The sequence below is a fragment of the Mauremys mutica genome, chromosome 1, assembly GCF_020497125.1.
Source record: "Mauremys mutica isolate MM-2020 ecotype Southern chromosome 1, ASM2049712v1, whole genome shotgun sequence".
NCBI classification, from domain to species: Eukaryota; Metazoa; Chordata; order Testudines; family Geoemydidae; genus Mauremys; species Mauremys mutica.
This window is the reverse complement of record NC_059072.1, coordinates 119,781,526-119,799,088: the sequence shown is the minus strand read 5'-3', so window position 1 is coordinate 119,799,088 and position 17,563 is coordinate 119,781,526.

Sequence of the window (17,563 nt, the reverse complement as noted above, 5' to 3'; positions counted from 1 at the left end):
CCTGTGTAGATCCTACTGGTGTCCACTAAAAGTTCCCTCATGTATGTTGATGCAGTCCTGTTTCAAACAGGACTACATTAACATACACCAGAAACTTGCAGCCCAGTTAGTGAGGGACACATTAGAATTTACACCCCCAACTGGTACACACTGAGTCACAAACTCTTGTTTGCATTTCTGACGTTTGCATCACTACGAGAACAGCCAGATTTTTAGGAGCGTGGGCTTTTTGTTTGTTTGTTTGTTTTCCAGATGAAAGCTGAGATTCTGGAGAAACAAGATAGTAGCTTAACAGAAGTGCTGGCATGGCATATGGTCATGCACCAACTGTTTCTGAGTCCTGATTATGTGCATATAAGAAAACTATGTCCTTGCCCCAAGGAACTTAAAACCTAAAAGCACAATAATATATATCAGTCAAGATGCAAACAGACATTCTGGATTTTAACACATTTAACAATGAGGGAAAACAGGTCCTGGGAAGCAACTGGTGTTTTAAAATCCTACCCATGCTACCAAAAGTGTAAAATTCACAGTGATCAATATTTAAGGCTTACAACAAGAAAAATTGAAATGATCGTGCATCGTTAGGTATTTTTACACAGTCCATGCATGATCCTTACTCTTTTACAGTATCGCACAGTACACTCATAGTCATTTGTCAAGGGAGAAGACAGAGTATTACTTCTACTGGCTACATTATTAATTGTATTAGAATGCTGACTGGACTGCAGTTCATGCACTTGGCATTATAGGCTCTTTATCTTTCAACGGAGCCTAAGGGAGGCAGAGAACTAAATCCCAGTGAGCCCCAATAGTATTTGAGCATCTAACTCCCTTAGGCATCTTTGAAAAACACAACCATAATTTATACTTAGAATTCATAGATTCCAGGGCCATAAGGGACCACTGTGATCACTACCCCTTATATAACACAGGCCACAGCACTTCCCCAAAATGATTCCTAGCGCAGATCTTTTAGGGAAAAAATCCAATTTAGATTTAAAAATGGCAGGTGATGGAGAATCCACTATGACCCTTGGTAAATTGTTCCAATAGTTAGTTCCTCTTACAATTAAAAATTTAACACCATAATTCCAGTCTGAAATTGTCTTGCTTGACCTGATGATTGATCCTGGACCAGGATCTAGGGAGAGAGGCAGTCTCTCAGAGAACCAAGACCCAATCCATTGAAAGCTTTAGAGGTTAACATCAACACTTTGGATGCCACCCAGAGATGTACTGGTACCCAGTGGAGACCCCAAAGTACTGCTCCAATGTGCTCCTAGTGTGAAACTCCGTGTAAGAAGTGGACCACAGCATTCTGTACTAGCTCCATGGTTCTGAGTGTAGCCCCATATACAGCATGTTACAGCAAGCTAATCTTGAGGCGACAAAGGCTGAACATTTGTGGAAATTCCACATGAGAAAGGAAAGACCACATTCTTCTTGACAGGCACAGATGGAAAAGAGTGATCTCGGCAACAGCCACGAACAAAGCACAGGGGAACAGCTCAGGATCTAGCAGTACACCAAAGCTGTAAACCTTTGTTGCAAATGATAGTAACACTCCCTCACTCAGAGTCCCTGATATAAATTCCACCAACTTTCTGGCTGCTTTCTCAACCCACAAAACTGTACTTACCTACATTAAATCACAGATAGACACCCTCAAAGCTCCCATGTTCACAGTAACATAGGTTAAATCATTCAACCAGATCCAAGGTGATAGAGGTCTAGAGCTGGAGGTTACCAGCTTACTGAATATATTGTAGTCCATGTCTCCTCATGGTGGCCTCACACACAAGTTGATCAGAAGTGGTGACAACATAGACTCCTGTGGTACTCTGCAGGGAGGAGCTCTTGAGCCAGAAGAAAATTGGCCCAGACCTCCCGACGGTGTTTGCTCAGAAAGACAAAAAATATGCTCTTAGGAGTGGAGGGAGACAGAAAAACAGCACCACCAATTACACCAAGGCCAGAAGGACTGAAGAACTGTCAATGGAAACAGAAATAGAGGGGAAGTAGGAGGAAAGATGAGGAGTTCCATTTTGGAGAGATTAAATTTGATATGACAGATAGACATTCAGATACTGACTGGCAGCTAGACATACGTGACTGGACAGAGCTGGAGTGAAGGGAAGGGAGGTAGTCTCTTCCAGGCACTTTCAGTAAAAGTTCCACAGGTAAGCAAATAAGGGCAGATGACTAGCAAGCAGCAAGGATTTCTGATCCACATGCAGGTAGGGCATGTACCAGCACATCATTAGCAAAGCCTCCATTTTAAAGTTAAGTTGGGCAAACAGAACACTTAAAGGAATTATTCTCACACAGCAGAGACCCTTTACATCACATTAGCAGAGTCAATGGGCTTTGAGGTATAAATTACATTTATAACCTGCTTTACAAGCCCCTTTATTCTGCAGTGTCAAGTTTGTACACCTAGGTTCACAGTCTTACATGATGGGAAATTTAGGTCTTCACTTCAGAGGCAGAAGTGACAGCTTGAAGTGGTGAAGTGCATTGATTGAGATAATGTATTGCCTTTACAAATAAATAAAGCACCAGTTGAGATAGAAATACAAGACTTCTTCTCAACAGGCCTGCAATGTTCACATTGCCTCCACCAATAATGCTAAAGTCTTACCGGAAGGGCCAGCCCATTTCTAAGGTCTGGTGTCCCCTATAGACTTACATAGGTATAAGTACGTTGCTCAGGGGTGAGAAAAACCCACCCCCCTGAATGACGTAGTTAAACCTTCCTAATCCCCCATGTAGACAGTGCTATGTTGTCAGGAGACTGCGGATATAGCTACCACCTCTCGGAGAGATGGATTAATGATGACGATGGGAGAGCTCTCTCCTGTCAGCGTAGAGGGTCTTCATTAAAGCACTAGAGCAGTGCAGTTACACCGATGCAGCGTTTTAAGCGTAGACTTGCCCTAAGCAAAAGGGAATTGCATTAGACAATTCGAAAAAAGCCAAGTTTTCCTTGTACATAGAGGGCAGATTCTCAGCTGGTGTAAATCGATGCAACTTCGTTGACTTCAATAGAGGTGTGCAGACTTACACCAGTTGGGGATCTTGTCTATTCTGCCATCTTTTTTACTGAAGAAACTTAGTAATTGGGGGATTGGAGGCTTTTCTGGGGTGAAAGGTAGCCAAATTCCCTTCAGTTACAATTTAGAACTTCAGATATCAAAGGTAGATGTGATAAGCTTGGTACAGAAACTTAGATAGATAGATGATATAGGAGGTCCATTTGGAAGAGTTTCCAATTACTTTCCCTACACTAACCTTGATAAAGGAGGGCTTTATACACCATATACTCATTATCTACTATCCAGGTGGCTTTCTACAGAGCATCCCAACTGCACACTGATGATCTGCTTGTAAATCATACAAAACTGAGATGTGTCATATGGATGCTCATCCTGTTCATACATATTTCCAGTTCTTACACGGGCTCTGGCCATTAAACATGACAACCTGAAGTATTTCAAATCAAGTTGCTAGGAGTAATTCAAAGTGAGTAAGGCTGATCATTATTTTTAAAAAAAGGCAAAGTAAATTAAAAATACACCAGGGCCAATAATGAAATCATGGCTAAAAGGGTGCAACAGCACAATGAGAAGGTGAATTTGGATTTCTTCATGAACAATTGCTCATCAAAAAATGGAATTCAGATTGGAAACCTAAGGATCATTATTTGAATCAACAACAGTCATACAAAAATGTAACAGATGACGTAAAGGGAAAGCAAAACTAAACAGGGCAGTATTGAAAAAGAAGGGCAAGGTCTGCCATCTTGTGGGTACAGTGGCGATTTTACTATCCAAGGTGCTTAATATGCCTTTAAAAATTACCTGTAAAAAATACATGCATTTCTGTAACACACACTTTGGTTTGTGCTAGAAATAACTTACTTTAAAGATATAGGAGGTGATTCTGCCCCTACTCCAGCTTCTACTGCGGTGTATAGGGATTATACAGGAAGCACCAGTGACAGGAGCAGCAAAGGACTGATACACATGACTCTATGCTGCTCTTACTTGTAAGTCTCAATGCAGGAGATATGCTGGGAGCAAGTGTGTCCATAGTGCTGAATGCTATAGTGATTCTGTGCTGCTGTGCAATCCATCAGCACCAGGCAGCTCTGACTTGGTGGGTAGGGCTGTTTCAGCCCAGAATCTGGAGGGCACAAGGATGGCCTATAGCCCCTGGATACGCCTACTATGTTGTTTCAGATTTCTAGTGTGAGATGAAGTCTGATTCTACCATCTAATGTGCAATATTTTTGACTCCTGGCTTATTTGTTTATTTTTATTAGTTTAAGTTTAATAAAACCGGTCCTCAGTTTTAAGGTAGGCCTTTTGGCAGGAGGCAGTGGGTGGGATAAATGTTGCTATCCCTAAAGAGCAATGGGAAGGATACATTTTTCTTCTAGGTCTTTATTCATTGAAAAGAGGGTAGTATTTATCGTAAGACTTGTAAAACTAGAATGGGTAAATGATCCACCTAGTTTGCTGTCCCATCTCTGATAGCAGCCAATAGCTGGTGTATCAGAGGAAGACTGATTGTAATTATAAATTATTTGTGTAACCCTAGCACTCAGGAGACCTAGTCATGGATCAGAACCCCATTGTAATAGGTGCTGTACAATGAACAACAAACAGTCCCACCCTCGGGGCTTACTATCCAACTTCTCATGATGCATCTAATTGCTCCATCTTACTAAAATTGGAGACATTTCTTCCTGGCCCCAGCTGTTAAGCAACCTCTGCCTTGAACCATAGTGATATGGACTCAAATGACAAGGATCTCAGTTACTGTAGCTGCAGGTGCTATTCTTATTCATAGAAATATTTAATCCTTTTATTATAAAAATAAATAAAAAAACTTACTGAGCTATTTGCCTCAATAATATCCTACAGCAGCTTGTTTTCCAGTACTTGAACTATTTCAGTCCCTGCAATTCTTTAATAAGGATCTAAACAAGAAAAATAAAGGAAAGTAGTTGAAGGGGAACAGAATGAGAATGTCTCGAAACATATTGGTATGAAACTGGCAGCAAGATCAACAGGAATAAATGGGCAAGGGAAGACTCTAAAATAAACAACAACAAAAACTGAAATCACTGTACCAAAGCACAGAAAATAATTAGAGGAGATGCAGACACATCAGAAAGTAGGAGAGCAAGGTTTATCCCATTAGGAAGGAATATTTTTGTTATATTAATTTGGCAAGGTTGCTCCTGAAGGTATTAAAAACAGCTTTTCTTGTAGATGAATTAGACTCTGAACAGCATGGAGTGCGTAACCTCCCAGTCAAAGCTGCAACCTGCAAAACGAACATCCCTGTAGTTTTCTTAGGTAACAAGAATAGTCATACAAATTAGTTATAAGACTACTCCAGTCCTCGCTCAGATATGTTCTAGATGAGCAGTCAAATCAGTTGGCTTGAAAATGAACATTTGGAAAAAGTGTTCTTGAATATAAATGAAATTATTAAAATATGTAGATTATTTCATTCTACCTCTATGAAGTGAAAAAACATGTTTTTTTAACTAGATATCTTTCTTTCCTGTCAGCCTACAGCAGTTCCTCATGCCACAGTCATAGCAATGATACCTAGTGCTGAAGAATGTTGTAATATCTGACACCAAGTTGATATGATTTTTTTATTTAGGTATTAAGAAGAGAGATATTTTAACACAGTGAAGCAAACCGATCATTATTTTTCAGAAGAAAACCCAGTCATATTTAGTGTAAACCAACTAATAAATTTCCTCTGAGTCTGCTAGAAGACAACTATTTCTTATCTCTTTCAGATACAGTAGCATTCACTTTAAATCCCAGACAAACTAAAAAAAGCTGATCTCTCAGATATACTAAAATGGACACAAAGTATTTTTAATACTTTATATTTTTGGCTTGCCACTTATAACACTCCCTTGGAAGTTTGGAAATGGACATCTCTTTCTTTACAGAAATGCCTTTCCCATACGGCATCACACTAATTTGTTGTTTGTTAAGGGATGGATCATGATAACATTGCGAGATTTAAAAAAAAATTGAAGCATTTGGGAAGAACAAAATTAAATGTAGTTTACAGATTTGGACCTTCACCTTGCTACTGATAGCACAGGGACAGACTGCTCTGTCTGGGCAGAGCTCCACTGAAGAAGCAGAGCTTTGCATGGGCTCATAGCATTTTCACACCTATCATTTGCAGGATCAGGCCTTTGTGCCTAACAACCACATAACAGTCCCCATTAACTCAGGCCCACAGGAGAGTTAGGGTTGCTTTTTTTAACCTACCATACATACTCATTCATAAGCCAAATTTATTTTGGTAAAAAAGTGAAGCATTAAAGAGCGGAAGTTGGCTTATCAACAGGTCTAAACCAAAATTTGATTATTGTAAGCTCTATTGACTTATTGAATTGAATAGCTAATACATTGTTATTTTGTTTACCTGGAGCGTTAGCAGGCACGGAGCCCCTCAGCTCCTAGTGGCTGTGGTTCATCGTTCCCAGCCAATGGGAACTGCGGGAAGTGGCAGCCAGCATGTCCCTCAGCCCACCCTGCTTCCTTCAGCTCCCATTGGCTGGGAATGGCGAATCGTGGCCACTAGGAGCTGAGGGGCTCTGTGCCTGCGAATGCTCCAAGTAAACAAAATGTCCTGGCCCGCTAGTGGCTTACCCTGATATGCCGGGAGCCAAAGTTTGCCAACCCCTGAAATATAGGGTCAGCTTATGAAGAGTCATACAGTTTTTGCCATTTTTACCTATCCATCTTAAGGGGTTGGCTTATAAACGAACGGGCTAATGAACAAGTATATACAGTATTTTCATGTATAATTGTATGGAATAAATCCATAAACACAAAGCAAGCCTTGGCCAACACTTCTTAGTTTTTCCTGATTAATCCATTTATTATCTAGCTCATAGATTAGGTCCATGTTTGCTGGAAAAGCAGAAAGCCTAGGCGGATTTGGGCTAGAATTAAACAAATAGAGGACATTTTGGGGGGGATTACTGATTGGGGTTTGAAAATAAATTTGGATTAGACTATGTTCATAGCCTCTTTGTGGTCACTTTCCATAAACATTTAAGGTCTTGAGGCTTACTATAATGAACATGCCCAGATCACAAGTTTTAAGCAATTTTAATGTAAGCAAATTAAAAAAAATAACCAAACACATTTCATATTACATATTTGACTGTAACATCTGCCATTTTGCACAAGGTTTATTAGTTAAGCCATTGAATTCTGAAACAAACAATACTGTGTGATTTATGTAACAAACCCACAAAGTGCACATATTCGCAATGATCTGATGAGGAACTATTTACTGAAGAAATTTACAAATAACTTTGAATCACGCGATAACAGAATGGCATGATCATCTAGCAGACTACTTGATAATAGAAAGACAAGAAAAAAAATGTTGAATGACAACTGGATTTTTCATTCAGTCCTTCTATGGGGTTTATAATCCTGGTTTTGGATTTTGAGACAAAAATTTCTAGCATTGCAGCCATTAGTACAGAAATTTACAGCAAACTAGTGCCTAAACCTGTATATATCAGAGAAGGAGATGTGCTAGGCATTAGGCTCTGGAAATTAGTGGGGTTAATGTTAATTGAGCATATTCTTAAAAATGTAGCACTCAATTTGAGCCTTGCATTGACATTTTTCAATTTTCAAACATGGCTACCTTCAGAGAATATCCATATAGGCACTTAAGCATGCAAAATAACTGTCATTGCAATTTGAGTATTCAGATATGAAGTTTGGATGTCACTATTATTTTTTAAAAATCATGCTACTTTTGCACATCTTTAGGTCCATAGATGGAAGGCATTAAAAAGGACTTAAAATAATTAATTAATTAAACCATGCGAAACTCCTAAGAAGTAGGGAAATATTCTCTCCATTGTACAGATGAGGAAATTGAGGCACAGAGCGGTTAAGTGCCATATGCAGCGTAGCTGTAGCTGTGTCGGTCCCAGGATATTAGAGAGACAAGTTGCCCTTTCTGGCTTGAGAGCTTGTCTCTCTCACCAGCAGAAGTTGGTCCAATTAAAGATATTACCTCACCCACCTTGTCTCTCAATCAATGTAACACAGTCAGGAATAGAATCCAGAAATCCCTGACTCCTACTTCTGCGATTTAACCAGCCCACTAATATTTGAAAATTAGACTCCCATGGGACTTTTGTTTAGGCTCTGTAAGTATTAAGGTTAGTAGAGACTGTATCCACTAAATACCATTTAAGTGGCAGTGCAAATCTCATTTTCAAAAACTGAATGCTGGGAAGCTCTTAGAGAACCAAGGTGCTGTAGCGTTAAAGAAGCTCTTCTAATCAAGTTAAACAAAGGCAAAGAAGAATTCCCAATTCCAGTATAACTTAGTCCCAGAGCTTTAACTATGCTATGCATTGCCTCCCCACCCCCATCTCTGATCTAGGCAAGACTGCAAGACAAAAATATAGCTCCAGAGAGCAGGTTTATAGACCTGCCACACTAATCTTATCATTTTGCCATAATACAGTCACATTCAAAATATATTTCAACCCAGCCAGCCAAGAACCTGACTATAAAACTTTAAAAAAAATTAATTAAGGCATTCTTTGTGGAAAAGACAAGAAAAATACCAGAGTCTTTGCTCCTCTGCACAAAGACCCCTCCTTTTAAAGAGATATTTCCCCATATCGCTACAAAAACAATACATACATTCTTTCACACCAGGAGTTAAGAGGTATATTATTTATTGTAGTCATGAGTTCCTTTCTCAGTATCCTGGATATGAGCTCATGCCATATCGGCAACCAACAATAGCTATTGTTCTTGGAGCTCGAAGGCAGTTTCTGTACCCTGTTTCCTGAACACAATATGTACACTAAGAAGAGGTGTTTCATAATATTTCAGGTATGCTGGGTCCCTTCACGTTAGCTTGTTAGCAGTTATTTTCTCAGAGTCAGGAGGGTAAAAAACATATTTCTCAAGAGCTACTGCACTTCTCATGAATGAAACAAGACACTCACATCTACACAAGCTATATATAGTGCACTCAGAAAGAAAAGCCAAAATGAAGCCCAAAGAAATCAGAACAATGTGGTTGATTTGGAAAGCACACTTTCCAGCCATTTGTTAAAGCTCTATTATTATTATTAATTTGGCTGCCTTGATAATTTATACAAAGGGCTAAGCAATTATTTCTATGGTCCACTTAGTTAAAAAAGGCTGAGAATCAGCACTCTGAACAGACCACCAAAGGCTACGCTCAATCCTAGTTAGGGCTTGTTTACATGGTGGAGTAATGTGCACTACAGGGGTGTGATTTCTAAAGCATACTAACATGTTGCACATTAATTGGTCCGTGTAGACCCTGCTGGTGCAAGCTCAATGTTCCCTAGTGCGCTGTAACGTAGTGCTATTTGAAACACAGACCAATTAATGAGCAGCATGTTAGGCCTCTTTAGAAATCACACCCCTGTAGTGTGCATTTCGCCACCATGTAGACAAGCCCAACACAGTGCTGTACTCTACGCTGATGAGCAGTAGGTTCTAACTAGCTGAAAGGTATTGCTGGAGCAGCCATCCATACGAGCCTTACGTTTTCAAATTTGGGTACCCTATTCTGCATTTAAACATTCAGTGTATACCATTCTGGAGCGTAATGTGTGAACTTCTAAAGGTTCATAGATAAACATCCAAACTTTTGGATACACATAAAATGCATGAGCCCCCCACATCCTTACCATGAGGCTCTGTAATATACCTTCCCATCCAACAGGATACATCTGCCTATTACTGCTACATTATTGTCTTCTTGGCAAGAAAGGCAAGATTTAGTGGTCTGCTACCTGCCCTCATATATGCCTCCTTCCTCTTTGGGGGAAGTTGCCAGGTGATTCCATCTCCCTCTTCTGTAATCAGATTGTCCTCTTTCAGCTGAGTCCAAGGAGTTTCCTGAAAAGGGAGTTATCGTCTATCAGTTCTAGATGCTCTGCAGGCCATAAACCAGACCACAAGAGAATGAAGGAAATGCCCTCATACCTTTGCAACACGTGACTTAATTGTTGAGTTGTGTAAACTCAGTAAAGCTCATTTTATTGCTTCATGTGCATTTGCTGTTAAAATGACAGTTTTTGGCTCATTTAAAATGAAACAAATGGTGTTTCAAAAAGAAGAGAGCCTGAACAAAACATCTAGACCCAAATCCTCTATAATAGACCTTATCAAAACCCTGGCTCCAAACACTCCTAAATGGACAGGCTGGGCATGAGTATTAAAAACTGGACCTAAACCTCAAAATTTCACAAGTTTTAGCATGTTCTGATCCTGCCTGTTCTAGAAATAGGTTTGAGCAGAGAATTCTTAGCCACAACCAGACATATTGCCAGTGTAAGGATCAGAGATTGCTTCAAGCCTTTTTGCGACCACTCTGAAGCCTACTTGATTGTTTTTTGTCAGTCTCACTGCGATTGCAATTTCCCTACCACTACCTGTTTTTTGACCCAGTTAAATCTGCAATCACATGGCTCACCTGCATCTGACCTCAGTTTATGAGTTACAAGAGACAAGGGGACGCTTCTGTACATGTATACAGGCAGATGGAAGCCCTATAAGCACCAACTTGATTTGACCAAACTTGTCTGTTGCTTAGCCTGAAGAGAGAAGACTTCTATGCAACTCTGAACTCCTAATATGGTTCCATTCAAATTAAGGTCCAGACGAATACTTCATTTCCTCCCCTGAAATGCCTCGTCCATTGCAGCACAGTCACCCCTAATTCTTTTGTTCAAAAATAGGAGTGCAACATGTGCAGCTCTCATGCAACCAGCTATGTTCTCGTACTAATAATATGTTATCAGCCATACCCTTTGCTCAGCCAGTGATGCCAATCTCAATCTTCCCACAAGCACCATTTCTGCTTTCTTTCATATGGCTCTCTGTGGGTCAGACACCCTCCCTGACAATATCCACTTCATTGTCTTCCTCAAGCCTCCTTTCTTTCCTGATGCCTATGGAAGAGAGCTGGGCAGGAAACTGTTTTCCTGTCCTGTGAAAATTTTTGAGATTTTGAAAATTTTGCCACCCTGCATGAGGATGAAACTCAGATCTTTCAAAGTCTCATGATAAACCAGAAAGATTCCTCACCCAGTTGAAGCCTAGTGGTTAGGGCATTCAGCTGGGATGTGGGAAACCCAGATTCAAGTTCCTACTTTGCTTGATTCAAATTTAAACTTTGGTCTCCCACAACCCAGATGAGGGCCCACTGGGCTATTCTGGGGGGGGGATGAGGAATCTCCTTCTCTCCTTCCCCATCCCCCCAAAGAAATGCCATCCTGCCCTTGAGGCACCTTCCTGAAAGTTTGGTCAACCCAACCCTTTCCCATAGAAAGTTTCAGATTTGAGAAACCCACCTTTTCTGACAAAAAGACATTTTGTCAAGAAGTTCTCTGACCAGCTCTGCTATAGAACAAACACTGCCAGCTGGTAATCACTAGTCAACCAGTGAGCTGAGACCACTAATGTCAATCTTCTTATGTTTCCCAATTTGAATAATACATTAAACCTACAAATTGTTCATGCAGCTAGTCTATGAAATGAAAACACAGGCTCATATTACTGTTACACCCTTTTGTACCTGCCCACTCCTTGGCTTCACCAATCAGTTACATACTGTCTTAAACCACAGGTATGTCTACACTGCAATTGAAGGTATAATTGCAGCTCAGGTAGGCATAACCATGCTAGTTTTAGTCTAGCTGGCATAGATCCCAGCGCAAGCTACATTCCCAGGATCCTGGACAGGCTAATAGAGCCTTGCTGAAACCCATGCCATGGGGTATTCATTGCTATTTTGTCTACCCAAGTCGCAATCAAATCTTTGGAGCCAGGACTGTCTTACTAGTTGTCTGTACAGTGTCCAGTAAAATAGGACCCCTACTCCTCATTGGTGGGGGGGCAGGGGCCTGGTTTACCTTACAAAGTTGTTCCAGATTAACTATGTCGGCTAGGAGTGCGGAGAAAAAATATTTCCCTAGAGGACGTGGCTATGCCAATAAAACCCTCAGTGTAGATGTAAGAGTTCTTCTGTTGGCATAACTAATGCCATTTGAGGAGGTGGTATTTCTATTCCAGCAGAACTCCTCCTTCTGTTGGCATATGCTGTGTCCACACCAGGGGGCCATGCTGACATAGGCTCTGTATGGTAGGCATGGCCTAAGTAATACTGTAGTGCAAACACCAACAACATATGAACAAAGTAAAATAGAAAGTAGGAGAATGTACAAGGGTGCTAAGTGAAGCAGAGAACCACTGATGAATGTACCCCTAACTGACACTTCAGTCACCATTCAGACAGAACTTTAACCAGACTCCTCCTTTCAGTTATCAGGACAGACCATAGTTTCTCATCCACAACAATCCCAGTTTAACTACTGCTCCATTTACATGTGATGCACTTGGAATGTGGCCTGTCTGCAGATAAAGACTGATGATGATTATGATCTGAATTTTGAAATGGGACATAAAATAAAGATGTGCCATGGTTTATTATGCACGTCTTCACTGGTAACCCTAATGTAGCTTGTGTAGTCATGGCACAGCCCAAGCACTCTAAAAAAACCCACCTCCGCGACGGGCATGGCTCTCAGCACTGGTGCACTGTCTAGACTGGCACGTTACAGCGCTGAAACTTGCTGCGCTCACACCCCCGAGCGAGAAAGTTGCAGCGCAATAAAGTGCCAGTGTAGACAAGCCCTATATTAATGATGGGAAAACAAGTTGAGAAAGAATAAAATCTGAGCTGATGAACCTCTTCTCTTTCCCAGTTAATCCTTCCTGGATGTGTGAGTAAAAAGAAAAGTGGTGGCTTTTCAAGTTAGCCTCATGCTCATTTTTATTCTCAGTCTCATGTTCCTGCTGGGACCACAAACAAAAGTGGTAAAATACCACAACGCCTCTCTTGTGAGATTTACAGATATATTTTACAGAACCAGGAGGTTTGGATATTGGGATAAGGTTCAAATAAGCATCTAGATTTGGGAGTGTCTATATGAATTCAATATGAAATCTAAACTATTTGTAGTCTGCTCATCCATGGCATCACTGGCACATTTTATTGTATGTCCTATTTCAAGGGTTAAATCTGGCTCTTAATCATTATGAGAATTTGTGTCTTCAAGCAGCGTTCAGTTAGAAAGGGTGTCCATTTGAGTCCCTTACTACTGCTATCCCCAGGTTGTAAAACCCAGGCTGCCCTTTAAAGAAGAGAGAGTGGACAGACAGTTATAGGACAGATGACTATATGGCCTACCCAAATGGAGGTGACTTGGATGGTTATAGATGAACCTCCAAAACATGTACATTCATTTCAGAACAGAGTAAGAACATTTTGTACTTAAATTATACTTCAAAACACTATTAATATTCATTTTGACTACTGAGGAATTACCCACATTTTACTGAGGAGAAAAGCGAGGCACAGACAGGTTAAATGGCTTGCCAAAAGTCACATAGTAAAATCTGGAGCTGAGGTTTCCTGACAACCAGTGCTGTGCTTTAACCAAAAGACTCTCTCTTCTATCCAAAGCGCTGGTCTTGAGAGATTCTCAGTATTTCCACAATTGCCATCAGTGTGGAAGTACCATGAAAAAAACCTCAGCCGTGCATGAAGATGAAAAAGAGTGGATACAAAGTTAAACAATTTTGATCCTTAAAAGAAAGTTTTATTTTGAGTTTTGAACATTTTAGGATGGAATGATATTCTTAATTTACTTTTCTTAATTTACCAAGAGTAAAATCCTCACCCACACTCAAGCTCTGGAGTAAAGGTGCCAGACTGGTGTAAAGGCATCTGAAAAGCCCCATATCTAGTTGGAGAGGATTCCCCTGACACAGGTGCTGCAGATGACATCCATTAAGCTGCCTCCTGAGCATCCCCGTGCAAGCCTCACTGTAGAAGACATTCAGGAGATGGGGCTGGAGATGGGAGCGGCATGTCAGGGCGGGGCCAGAGCACACAGTGCTGTGGAGATTCCAGACAGTACTGCAGCCCACAGGCAGCCCAGGGAGGCTGCCATAACTTAAGATGGACTCCCAAGGCTGTCTAATGTACACCAGAGGCCTCTTCTGCCCCCAAAATCGGTCAGGATTGGGAAGATAATGGCGGCCTAAATCCACTGAAGTCCCCCAGCTTCCCTGAGCTGTGAGTTCTGTGTCTCAGAGATACAGCACAAAATCTCACCCCTGGAGTTGTTCCACAGCTCACCATGGTAGCATTAGATTTTAAATGAAATCAGTAATTGTCCATTTCTCCTCCCACCTGAAACTAGTGAAAAAGATTCCTCAGGGTTAGCAATCAAAATTTAATGAGAGAGAAAGTTTAATACACATAATTTACTGCTCTCGTAGATAGGGCTCTTGCTATCAATTTTATGTGGCAATGAATAAGGAATTAGTGTTATCATCATCAGCAAACATAAATTTCATCTGTATCCATTATAAAATTTGGCTTCCAGAGTTATTCAGGCCCAGATCCTGCAAACGCATGTGCTTAACTTTATCCATGTGGGTAGTCTCATTGACCCCACAGTCATAAATGTTTTGTATAACTCCACTGGGAACACTCGGAGTAAAAATAGGCACATGTATAAGTGTTTGCATAATCAAGACATTTGAAACAATTAGTATCTTAAAAATAAAATGAGTGCAAGTATTTAAATCAAAGAAAATTTTTTAAATTGCTTCAAAATAAACCAATATTATCCATCCAAATTTAGAAAAATATCAATCTAATCTCCCCACCCGATAAGTTAGCTGGCTATTGTATCCTTTTCCTGGATAGATCTGCCAGCTATAAGCTTCAAATGATGTAATTTTTTAGTCAGTAGAAAAAGAAAAAAAAAGAAGGAAAAATCTTTTTGGGGTCCCTCAATCTTAGAAACCACTTTTCTGTATGGATTTTGAAAAACAACATCTAAAAAGTTTCCAAAGGAAAGAAGTTAATGAATACATGATTCTCCATTTTTGCCATGCTTTCACAAGTCTCATCAGAATAGATGTATTGCTGTAAAAATCCACAGAGGAGAGTATTGTAACTGAGCTGGAGCTTTGGGTTTAGGAAGCTGTTTTAAACTATTTTCCATTCAATTATTAATCATATTATACTATATTTAAAAAAATAATAGTTTTACCACAAATTCCCATATTTCAAAGCTCACACAGCTCTAACACTGGGGTTATCTTGTTTGGCATGAGAACAACTCATGTCTACATTAAAGCTGAAAGCTTAGAAGTGACATAAACAGGCCTTTTTCTCTAAAGATAAAAGGCTAGGCTTTAAAGAATTTTATATTTATAGATAAACGTTTCCATAGTAATCATTACAGTGAAACTTGCTGGTGTCAGCAGTCCTTTGCATACAAAAATGGCTTATATTCAAATTAGCTGGAATCACAGAATCAGATGCCAGCTTCTGCCTGAAAGGAGAACTTATATGGAAAGTAAGAACAGAAATCTGTGTGTGTGATTGCCCTTATTTTGGTTATCCCTTTGCTCTCTGCTTCCATACCCACACTCAGCAGCACGCAGCAAGAGGTATAATGTAAGGAACAGCCCCTTAGTGACAGGGGAATGAATTAGATGATCTAGCAGGGCTTTTCCATCTATGATTTGTATGATTGTATGATATATGAATAAACACACCGAAGAATAAACTACGGGGAAAAGACAGAGGGATGGCCTAGATGACCATAGTACAGTTTTCTATCTCTAACTTCTATTGGTTTAGAATATAGTTACAAATCCAGGCCCCAATTCATCAAGGTACCTAATTTTAGATATGTAGGGTGAAATCCTGGCCCCACTGGAGTCAGTGGCAAAACTTTCATTGACTTCAATGGGGCCAGGATTTCATCCTTAAAATTCAGCTGGTACTTAACTTTAAGCACATGAATAGTCCCATTGACTTGAGTCAGCCACTTGTTTAAAAACCTTGTAGAATCAGGGCTCCTTCTGTGTGAATCCATGTGATGTGATCGAGTGGCCCGTAAAATGAAGGAACAGTTGTTTAAAACAATGCAGTTATTATAGTACTCCTGTAAGGTGAGCTTCAGACTGCAAACTCCTGGAGTTTTCTACAATGCTCAGCATGGTTTGACTAATAAAATAAAAAAAAACCTTACATAACACTTTCATCTGTAGATCTTGAAGCACTGGCAAGCAATTAAACTAATAGGAGAAAAGCATCACGATTCTCCTTTTTTACAGATGGGAGATGAAGACTGGGAGAGGTGAAGTGACTTCCTCAGGGACACATTAACTCACTGGCAGACAGGAATGGAATCCAGGTCTCCTCACTTCTGGGCTTGCATCTGACCCACTGTAAAAGGCTGCCTTTACACGCCCTTAAGTCCTGAAGAAAAACACTGAACAATACTATTCAAACTGTGAATATAAGAACGGCCATACTAGGTCAGACCAAAGGTCCATCTAGGTCAGTATCCTGTCTTCCAACAATGGCCAATGCCAGGTGCTTCAGAGGGAATGAACAGAACAGGTAATCATTAAGTGATCCATCCCCTGTTGGACAACCCCAGCTTCTGTTAAACAGAGCCTAGGGACACCATCCCTGTCCATCCTGGCTAATAGCCATTGATGGACTGATCCTCCATGAATTTATCTAGTTCTTTTTTGAGCGCTATTATAGTCTTGGCCTTCGCAACATCCTCTGGCAAGGAGTTCCACAGACTGACTGTGTGTTGTGTGAAGAAACACTTGCCTTTAGACCTGCTGCCTAATAAGTTCATTTCCTGACCCTTAGTTCTTGCGTTATGAGGAGTAAATAACACATCCTTATTTACTTTCTCCGCACCAGTCATGATTTTATAGACCTCTTTCATATCCCCCCTTAGTCGTCTCTTTTCCAAGCTGAAAAGTCCCAGTCTTGTTAATCTCTCCTCATACAGAAGCAGTTCCATACCCCTAATCATTTTTGCTGCCCTTTTCCAAACCTTTTCCAATTGTGGAATGAGAACAATGTGGGTGTGTGGATGTATATGTGCGCATGTATGCAAGGGAGAGAGTCATTAACACTCCTTGCTCAGTGGTAATCAAACCCCTTCCTCACATTTTTTAAAGGAGTAAGTCTGAGCAGCTTTCAGTTAATATACAAATGTTTCCATTGTAATCCGCTCACTAATACCTGTCACTGTCAGCACCTCTCTCCAAAGAGGAGTCTCTTATTCTGTTGCTCTTGGCGCATGACTGTGATGCTCACAAGAGATTACTTTCATAAGGTGCTCTGTGTGCACATTCAATAGCCATTTACCCAGGTTTTTATAATATCTTTGGAGACACATATCCAGTTGTTTGACTGCTGAAAAGCTACCGAAGTCTGGCACTTTCCCTGGCAGAAAAGTAACCTCCAATAAATAATGAAACTATTTTGGATGGGGAGATGTTTGTGTTAACACCTAACAGAAGGGAGGGAACTGGGCAAGTAAGGGTGGCTGTGCTTCAAAGAGGTTGCCCCTGGCAGGCCT